General features: G+C 44.4%; 1 protein-coding gene across 2 annotated transcripts in view; it reads right to left on the reverse strand.

The window, feature by feature from the left end:
- SCML4 (Scm polycomb group protein like 4) overlaps positions 1–10,381 on the reverse strand; it is a 124,817-nt gene extending 114,436 nt beyond the window's left edge. The window contains exon 1 of one of the 2 annotated variants that reach the window (XM_019831047.3): positions 10,147–10,381. The gene's annotated coding sequence lies outside the window, so the exon portion shown is untranslated. The remainder of the gene's footprint in view (positions 1–10,146) is intronic. The other variant, XM_019831049.3, reaches the window with a different exon arrangement.
- Positions 10,382–10,639: the final 258 nt, after the last annotated feature.

Below are 10,639 nucleotides of genomic sequence, written 5' to 3' on the forward strand. Positions count from 1 at the left end.
ATGACCTTGAGACACTTAAACTCGCTGCTTAAGTTCACTGAATCTTAGGGTTTGGTCTGTGAAGTGGAATAATGATACATTCCAGGACGGTTGTGTGGATAACTAGTACAACTTCTGCATCATCATGGTCCCTCATTAACTGTTAATGTTTTCAAGCAAACCCAGAGAATAGTGAGGACTTTCCAAAGGTGTTTTTAAAATACTCTATTTATTACGATAAAACCTATGCATAATCTGAAAGAGAACGAAACATGATAGAAAACGTCTTCTCAATCTTAAAGGTACAGTTTTTTTTTAGAGGAAATCCACTACAAATCTTCTCAGAATGTTAAAGTTACCCCCAAATTCCTGCCACAATATTTGAGATGTCTCTACTTAGCAATCATGTAAGGAACTGACAAAACAGAACCATCTTTTTTTTTTTTCAAATGTTTATTTATTTTAGAGAGAAGGCGGGGGGGGGGGCAGAGAGAGAGGGAGACACGAATCGGAAACAGGCTCCAGGCTCTGAGCTGTCAGCACAGAGCCCAGCGTGGGGGGACTCAAGCCCACGAACCGTGAGATCATGACCTGAGCCAAAGTTTGGCACTTAACCAACGGAGCCACCCAGGCACGCCCAGCACCATCTTTTTAAAACTATAATTAAGCAGGCATTTGGGGAGGTAGGAGAAAGTGGAGTTCATGGCAGGTTGGCATACTCTGACCCACAGGTGCTCAGTGGTGGTGAAAACACCGCCTGTAGAGGGGCATTTTGGGAATGTGCTGGATGTGGTTTTACCTGGCCCAATACTGGGAGCAGGGTGAGCATTACTGCATGTGGGGGGCAGAGACCGGGGACACTGGACACACAGAGTTATCCCCCATGATGAAGCGCAGTCTCGCCGTATGGTCACATGAGTGAAAATCTTGTTTTTGTGCTCTGGAGTGAACTTCATTTTATGTATAAACATATTTCTACTTAGCTATAATATATCCTTTACTTTCCAGGAATGTAAGTAATACCTAAAGCAAATGCATAAATACAAAATTCTACTTTGTTCAGAATTCCAAGAGTTGTTTGCTGTTTGGGAAAATCATGTCACCAGCAGCAGGACCAGCTTGTGTTGCCTGAGTCGCCGAGAGCATTATTTTAGACTGCACTGGAGGTAGCAGATGTCAAGCACCTGACCCCTTCATGTGGTGTCCAGAACAGGGCGCCCGCACCAGAAGTAATCATTAATTACTTTGTTTTTATTCCTCTTTATATTTCAGTTATGACATGACACTGGTTTTTCTTAGACTGTGGGTGTGGGTGGGCTGTGTTATCTGGGAATTTCACTTTGGGGTTGCAAACAGGGGCTTAAAAATATTCGTAATAAAAATGAGGGTTGAGTCTGACAGGACTGAAAGCCTACTGCTTTAAAAGAAGTTTGCTGTGGATCAAAAATGCCTTTCCAAGTGGAAACACCAGGGAATCATTTCCTTTCTGGAACCTGCTGGACCTGGGAGCAGCCCAGCCGGGTTGAGCAGAAGCAGCTGGCTCTGACGCATGAAAGAGCTCTTTCTCCTCAGCCCTCGCAGGTGAAAAGCCAAGGACACCCCATTGGCTTTTCAAAACTGAAGAAAAGACTCAGCAGACTTCATATGGCCATGTGAGCCTCCACAAGTTATTTAACGTAAGCCTCAATTTCCCTACCTGTGTAATGGAGATAAGAATAGCTCTCGTATTGGGGCGCCTGGGTGGCTCAGTCGGTTAAGCATCCAACTTTTGATCTCAGCTCAGGCTGCACAGTTCGTGAGATTGAGCCCCGCAGTGGGCTCTGTGCTGACCTCACGGAGCCTGTTTGGGATTCTCTCTCTCTCCCTCTCTCTCTCTCTGCTCCTCCCTTGCTTTCTCTCTCTCTCTCTCAAAATAATAAGTACACTTAAAAAGAGCCTTCGTATTAAGCACCCATGTGGTTTAAGTCCGATAAATAAGATAAAGCATGTTTAGTGCTTCTCTCAGCATCCCTGAACATATGATGCTCAATAAATGAGAACATGTATTTATTACCACTCGGATAGCACTTTACACATACTTTTCCATATACTGTTTCCTTTGAACTTGATATACATTATCCCATACAACCTTCCCAACGACTTCTGAAATATTATATCCTATGATCTCATAAAGTTGGGGTGACACCAAAGTGTGTGTATGCTCTTTCCACAACACTGTGCTGTCTCCACCCATGCTGACATTACCATTCCTTGAATCACTCATTCCACAAATATTTATTGGGCACTTGCCACATTCAAAGCACCGGGCCTCAGCAGTAAGGACAAGAAATATCACCCCCTCGGAAGTAAGGGGGGCCCAGGGCTGCCACCATACCTGCCCTGGGTCACATCAGTAGCCATTAAACTGGCTTTGCCCACTCAGAATCCGTGCTGCTCCGTTTATATTTATTCTATACAGCTCTGAAGACAGAAGTACCCCCTTAGAGGAGGAAGTTACTGCAAGAGGAAGCTAGGGGAAGTTCTGGAGGGGAAAATGCCCTTGCTAACAGTTAAAGTTTCCAACAATGGAAGAGGGGGCAGCCTCTTGAGAATAGAGGCTGTGCTGTCTGTATCTTTAGCAGACACTAGGGAAGAGTGTGAGGCTTGACCCTGGGAGGAAGGCTTTTACAATCCATTCAATCTAAGAAGCTAGGAATCACTTCAAGACCACTTCTCAGAGTATAGGTTTTTGCTTTTAACCTGTCCCTTCAAATGTCAGATGTTTTTCCCTCGAGTTCGTTATTTCAGTCATATTTTAACCTTCCAGTTTACACAATGGGGTGAACTGGTATGAAAATGGTCTGGAACCATGGGGGAAAGGAAGGGGGGAAAGCTAGTTTCAAACAGAGAGGGAGGCAAACCATAAGAGACTCTTAAATACAAAGAACAAACTGAGGGTTGATGGGGGCGGTGGGAGTAGGGGAGGGGAAAATGGATGATGGGCATTGAGGACGGCACTTGTTGGGATGAGCACTGGGTGTTGTGTGGAAGCGATGAATCACAGGAATCTACCCTCAAGACCAAGAGCACCCTGTACACACTGTATGTTATCCAACTCGACAATACAGTATATAAAATAAACAATTAATTAATTTAAAAAGAAGAAGCAAAAAGAAAAAAAGAAAATGCTCTGGAACTTAAGTGATTCCATGGTCCCAATGTAAATTCTCCTTATCCTGTCCTAAATCTGTATTCCCAGGGAAGAGAAACCCCCTGGAAACTGATAGTCTACCAAGTACACAAGCAGAATACAGGAAATCTTGGCCAGAGGAGGCTTGGCTTTGCTTAACTTTGTCCAGGAAGCTGTGTAACCCACACTATCCGCTGTTAGAAATCTACAAGGACAAGCCAGGTCCTTGGTCCCATGGAATTTTTTTTTCTTCAGGCATGAAAATGTTAAATATAGTCATAAAAACAGTGACCTAACCTGTGCCCAGAAATATATTTTTTAAATGATTTTATTTCCAGTTTATTCCACATTACTCTGGTCTCAAGCCAATTAGTAGAAACTCAGTACTTGACCTTCGCAGAGATTTGGGCTGAAACACGTGTGAGACAAACTTTTCTGAATGCCCTTTTTCCTTACCCTGCTAATGGAGAATTTTAGTCCCTTTATTTGTGACTGGGGTTCATGACAAACGACTTCTAACTCAAAGGGAAGGCAACAGAAATAAAAGACCAGTCCTCTATACCATCATAGGTCATCGGCTTCCACACATTGTCACACACATCACACCCAACTTGACTTTATAACTTCAGTTCCCTGGAGAGAGTTTATACTCACCTGGTCTCATTAAGGCAATGCACAATTGCACAGGAATGCACAATTCCCACTGTGGGACCAATTAACCATTTCCATATCAGGCACCAACATAACCACACCATCCAGTTTGCCCTCATTATTTATGTCAAGTACTTAATTATGTTACTAACACTCAAAACAAGTGCCGTATTTTCATACTGTGGGTGGTGATTTCAGACATTAGAACCAATTGAGGGTCCCCCCACTGCACCGTTTCTATACTTCCTAATGTGTGCACCAAAATATAAAGTGATCTACAGCTTTCCACTTGAAGCATTTTTACAAGCAAGCTCTTAAAGGGATATGATCAAATATGCTTGAACATCTCATGGCATCTGAAAGGGAGAATTCCCAATATCAGGGGAAATGCACAGGTGACCATGTAGTGTACTGACCTCCAGATCTCATGGCAAACTCCCTCAGCACAGGCAAACAATGGCAACAGCATGAACAAATGGCACACATTTCTCAAGACTGAAAAATGACAGAATCTATTCCCAGAGTGGCATTCTTTACTAATCAATAAGCCCAGTGCCTCACATGACATTTTTGAGTTATTCTCTTTGGGATGAACAGCATATTTTATAGCTAATTGTCAGATTAAGCCTTGATATCACCATAATTTCCCAATAGTGAGGGTACTAAGTCCTAAGGAACTATGAAGAAAAGTGGTCAGCCTCTTTTTTAAAAGGCCATAAAGAATGAGCATAATTCCTATCGGCTTATAATAGTTTAGAAATGGTTAGTTTAGAAATGTAATAGTTTAGAAGTGGCCCAAAGGAATTGTTTGTTGCACGACTTCCAAATCCTGTCTCTAAAACGGAAAGCATGAATGCCCCAAAGTTGGCTTTCACCTTGTGGTTTTCTCTCCAGATCTTCCTTTCCTTGTTCATAGTTGCCTGTCAAATAGGATTAGAATCGTGACGCCAGCCCCAGGCCAGCTCAAAGGCTGCATCCGGGGCAGACCCTCAGATATGGCCACTGCGATGTTAACCTCGGTCTGGTGACAAGGCTCAGGCCCAGCTCTGGACACCAGGGCAAAACAGACTCCTTGGTGTTCGGTCCTGGTTTTCTCATCAGGACGATGATGTCCCAGGATGACTTGTGGACAAATGTGAAAGGGAAAAGAGGAAACCTTTCTTTCAATCCAAAAGGAAATGACCCAGCAGGTCTATAAGCTGACAACCATATGCTAACTGTTGGCCATTATTGAGTCCCTTCTGAACTGCAGCAGGGGAGGGAAATAAGAGGGAGAGGGATGGTTAAGTACTCATTGGATGGGGCATGGAATAGGGTCTCTCCTTTGGGTTTTATCCCAGGACCTCTTTGTTAAGTGCCATTTTCCAATGGCTGGACCAGGACCCATTGAGGGTAATTCTTTGCTCTGCCAGCCCAGTGTTTGTTCCCAAGTTGAGTACCCATCCTCATGAAAGGCTGCGTGTTTCTTTAGGATTAATTTCAAGCCATATACTTCTGTTTTGAAAGAATGATGGCTTTTGCTCTGTAATGAGAGAGCAAAAGAGCAAAGGCTTTTGTTACCAAATATTCAGCTCCCAAAAGTTGAGTCACTATCACGGGACTAACCAGACAACGTCACCACCTTGCAAAGCATAGCATTGACACTATTTTTCCCCGGCACATCAATTTCCTCATAACAGCCAACTCCACTCTGTTTCTAAATTATACGCCTTATAGAGAAAGGAAGGCCACCACTCCTCAGCCAAGCCCCTTCCCCAAAGGGCTGGCATAGCCTGTCTGCAGGACTATGCAATCCTTCTTGAAAATCAGCAAAGCTGGGACCACGTCCCATTTATCTGACCCATAAAGGCAGCTGCTGAAAAGAGATGCACGTTTGCCTCCCTCACAAATAAAAATCTAGGTAGAACATGCCTGAGTTGGTGGGAGAGTAAAGAGAGGTTCACCTGTCTATGCCGCCAGATTCTATAAAACACAACTGGCCAAATAGTAACAAGAGCAATCGCAGGGAAGCCCACCTACAACTGGATCTCAGAATATATTCCCATTACTCCAGGGTGGCACACAGACTCAGTGGAATGATTTTTCAGCTTAATGCAAAAGGAGAACTGCCACTGGGTAATAAATTCCTCTGGGTCCTAAAATAGTAGTCCACCAGGTGATCATTGCAAGAAGCAAGAGGTGTTTTATCTCCTCCGTGGTGGCAAAGTGCCTCTTCTGATGCTGACCGATTCCCACATGCACAAACCCTGCTTGCCGCTCACCTCCGTCCCACCTTCCTGAGGACAAGGATGCTCCTGGCTGTGTCAGCACTGCCAGCTGAACCGGCAGCAAACTTTATCACCAGTACCTCATCGCAGCCAGGCTCTCGGCTCCATGAAGCAAGAGTCCACCAATGCTAACATTCGAAGAACCCAGAGGAAGGGGAGAGAGGTCTGACTTCCAGAGGAGTGATGTGCACTCGTTACCACTTGCTGTCCAGCCACTGTGGCCGAATGGCAGCATCCCTCATCAGGCTGTCCTTAAACATCACCCACCGGTGACTAGCTGGAGTGTGTCTGTGTGTGTGTGGGTTGGGAGGGCGGGGGGTTCATCGTGGAGCCGGATGCTCTGAAATGCCCAGTGCTCCTGTACCTCTTCAGATATTAACATACGTAGGTCAGAATTAGCCAAATTTCAAACGGCCACGAGCATATCCCGAATGGCCCTCTGTCTGTACCTCCTCTCCTCCAAGTCCCAATCTAAATCTCGGCGTCTGACAAACCGCGGGGTGAGAGCCTGCAGAAATACTAGGGAAGAACCCTTGCCGGAACTGAAACCGAGATGAATACAACAATGAAAAAACACTTAGGACTTCGTGGGCTTGCAGGCAGAGCACTCGAACCCAGTATGTGCGAACCAACAAATGCAGGATTGGCCACAGCGATTTATAGCAGAGATGCTAGCAGAGATTTATAGGAGAAGCGAGAGTGTGGCGTTCTTGCAAACGCCGAGGTTTGGGGGAGAAAGGTGGAAACGGACAATGAAAAAAGAAAAAGCGACAGATTCCAATGCAACCCAAACATTTGGAGCCAACCTTGCAATCAGAAATTTTACCATGATTTCGGTGATCCTGATGGTCTTTGAACCACGCTGGAAAATGTCACAATCGATGTTTGAATTAAAATCCAGTAGATTTGCCAAAAGACCAATTGTTTAAAATTGGCAGCATTCCAGAGAACTTACTAGGCTGCATACTGCCCGGGGCTGAGAGAATTGCTAATTCTAGAGAAAGTTAATTATCACCTTATTGATAAAGGGGTAATTTTTAAAGCTTATGGTGTGGCTTTTGTGACTCATTAATTAAAATTTAGAGTAATTTACTAGACACAGCGGTGGCTTCTATTACATTATATAGGTACCAAACCATTTGGTTTTTTTTTTTTTTTTTCCTCCCAGGGGCTGTTAAGAAGCCCCCTCATCTCTCCTCACCTGCCTTCCAAAGCACCAACAACAACCACAACAACAAAAACATTAAAAACGTGCAAATCTCAAACCAGCCTTTTGGGAGATCGCTGGATTCAGATGCCCAAGGAGGTATTTAAACAAAGCTCCCTCCTAGATAGGTCCAATGTGCCCACCAAAATGAACAGGCACGTGTGCTCCCACCCAAAGGGACCGCTTTTACAAACTTCATCTCCAAAATGTTAGACCGAATGTTATGCCCTTCGGTCGTTAAATGGGAAGAGAGTCACTCCTCCCCTCCTCGCTCTTCTCTCCACCTCACCATCCCCGAGTAAAAAAGCATAAGGCTCGGAGGCAGACGACTGCACAGACCGAAACGGGAGGTGCTTGGAATCTGAAGCCCCCAGCCCCACCGGACTCGGGGCAGCGTCGCCTCCCGCTTCCTGCAGGACGCGTGGACTGCGGGGGGCACGCCCCGGCCACCTGGCTGGCGTCAGTGTGATGCCCAGGCTTCCAGGGGGACACGCCGGCGAGGAACGACGCCCCGCGGAGCTCAGCCGCCCCCTACCCCCACCGGCCGGAGCGAGTTCCGAGCTTCCGCCTGCCCCACCTCTGCCCGGACCCAACGGTGTCAGAAGGCGAGCGTATGTGGGTGCGGTGTGTGTCCTCCGAGCGCCCCAAACTGTCAGCAGATCTGCAACACCCTCGGAAATGTTACTCCCCCAACGTACGAAGGGGTATTCCTCTCTGAGCATTCCTTCTTTTCATTCCAGGGAACTTCAGTAATGTTGCCTTAAATTTGTTGGAAGTGTTTGCGATCCAGAATGGAGATTAAAAAATAAATAAATCCACCACGTTATGAGAGAGGTCTAACGCAGTCTGCTTGTGATTTTCACATCGTTTAGAGTTGTAAGAAATTTTAAATTCGATCTTTGTGCTTTGAGGCACCGACTGAATTTTTTACAATAAGCAAATATTACTTAACGTTGAGAAAGTCATTACTTTTTTGAATTTCCAGCGTAAAGGTTCTTGCAGCAGGACCACAGCCCCGTGGGGTGTCCCAGCGCGGACTTGATTTCTAGCAGCCGGTCTGCTGGCCTTACCTGCTGCTGGAGGGCCCTGGCACCCCAGCCCCCCAGAAGCCAAGAACCAGAAAGTGAAACTGTTTCTGCTGGTTTCACTTGCCTTGAAAACATACCACCAAAAGCAAATAAAGGACCGAAAGCGATTTACTCGTTTCTCTTATTGTTTTATATTCTTTCCATTATCGTTCACTTACTTTTTTTTTTTTTTGCAGCCAAATAAAAGTAATTTTGGAGGCACGAAGAAATTGAAACACGTTACACACAGAAGAACTGGTTTTTGTGGGATTTGCACTTGTGATTCTATAAAGCAAGCCGACTGATAAACTTCCCGAAATATTAGAGACTGTCCACATACACAGTTTAAAGAGCTAAGGAAAACATAGTTACATTTTCAAAAATATCTGTCGCACATATGTTTAAAAGGTAAAGATTCTGGTGCCACCAAACAACTCCCCTAAAACTGAAGTTCCTACGTTAATGTTTTATTTGAGTTTAGATGATCACTACTGTCTTTCTAGGTAATCTTCACCCAGGTGCTGTTGCTCAAATAACCACCCCCCCCACCTCATTTTTTCAGGCTCGTTCTACCAAGCAACACAAAAATGCTCCACACAACTACTGTACCCCTAGATCGTTTACTTTACCACGCTATAAATTCCTTCTTAGTTATTTTTATGCTTTCACTTCAAATAGTCTATGTTTTTTTAAGTCTTGAGAATAAAAGCAACTATGCCTCTCACTCTTCAAAAATGGTTCCTCTGGTTGAAAAGAAAGGAAAACGCAAGAGTGTACAACGGCTCGATTCTGAAAAGCCTGGATCACTTTCTCAAGTACCACAGGGTCTGAGACCAACCCAAAGCCACTTTCTCAGAAAGCTAGTGATTGTCTAACCCTCTTGAGTACTGTCATATAATCCGGAGACAACACCATGAGTCACCTCTCCATTATATTATAGGTAGTAGAAAGGGCTTTGACTTAGCACCTCAACTATCGCTCAAATGACTTACAGCCAACACCACCCTCATCCACTGTCCTGTTCTGCTCGGCAAGCAAGCTGCAGAGGTACCTTCATGCTGCCCCGTTCCAGTTACACAACACCCCACCTGGGAAGAAGGTAGCTCTGTATTTGAACTTGGGAAAACTGATCCTGACATTCCACAGCCACCTGGTTTTTTCCCCAAAACTAACCAGTACCAGCAACTAGCAGTAAATAGTATTCTCATCTGTCTTGATAAATTAAGAAAAAAAAACAGTACAAAGACATGTAAAATATTCCATCTGGGATATAAATAATAAAATCCAATTTTAAAAAGTACTCTTGCATGTTCACAACACATCAATTTTAATAATTAGATTTTAGTAAATACGTTTATCCCAAGACATAAAACACTTTTTAAATTAAAACAAAAGCAAAGCGAAATCATCATGCAAAAAAAAAAAAAAAAAAAAACCACAAAAAACCCAAAAAAACCCCACAGGTATTTGAGTTCACATTCAGGGGAGAAAAAACAACTTTCTATATATTTAAATGCAGTTAAAGAGTAGTGAATGTGTACGTACCCCAAATTCATAAACTATATAATTCTATCCTGCATCTTCCTCTCTAAGATCTGGTTAAGAAATCAAACATTTTTGTTTTGAGTAGGAGGAACTGAAGTTTACCTGCTGGCCTCAGTGGTTTTAGGACAGGGCACTCGTGCATTGCCGTAGAGGTAGGCATGCAACCCAGATAAACTGAACCAGATAACCTGTCGTGATGACAGTAGAGAGAGAAGGAATCCTGTGTCAACGGCACACCCTCCGATTGTGCATCTCCCTTACCTACGGCTTGTTCACCAGAGCCCTGATCAGGTTCTTTACCAGGCCGGGAATGTTGACTCAGAAGACAGATGACTTTCGGTACATGCAAACCGAGTATTACAAAAGCTAATCTTCCACCCGTGTGTTAGTAGCTCACAGTTCGTCTCCAGCAGCCCTGCTCTCCGGCTGCAAACATCTCATTAGACTAATGCATTCAGCACAGGCAGAAAACTCGATTTACCATAGCTACAGCAATGAATTTCCATTACGATGACAGCTTCAACCACATCATGTCCGGAAAACCAGCCAACCACTGGCTTTTAAAGAACACACACATTTTACATGCAGAAAACGAGGCGTGTGTGTGTATGTGTGTGTGTGTGTGTGCGTGCGTGTGTTTCGTGTTTCCTTCCTCTTAGCAGCCCAACTAAGAGAAATGTGCAGTGTAGCTTTTTGCCGACATGAGCTGCAGGGTAATGACACTTCTGCTTCTTTGGTAGTTACGTCCTTGTAA

The sequence above is a fragment of the Felis catus genome, chromosome B2 (genome assembly GCF_018350175.1).
Source record: "Felis catus isolate Fca126 chromosome B2, F.catus_Fca126_mat1.0, whole genome shotgun sequence".
In the NCBI taxonomy this organism is placed as follows: domain Eukaryota; kingdom Metazoa; phylum Chordata; class Mammalia; order Carnivora; family Felidae; genus Felis; species Felis catus.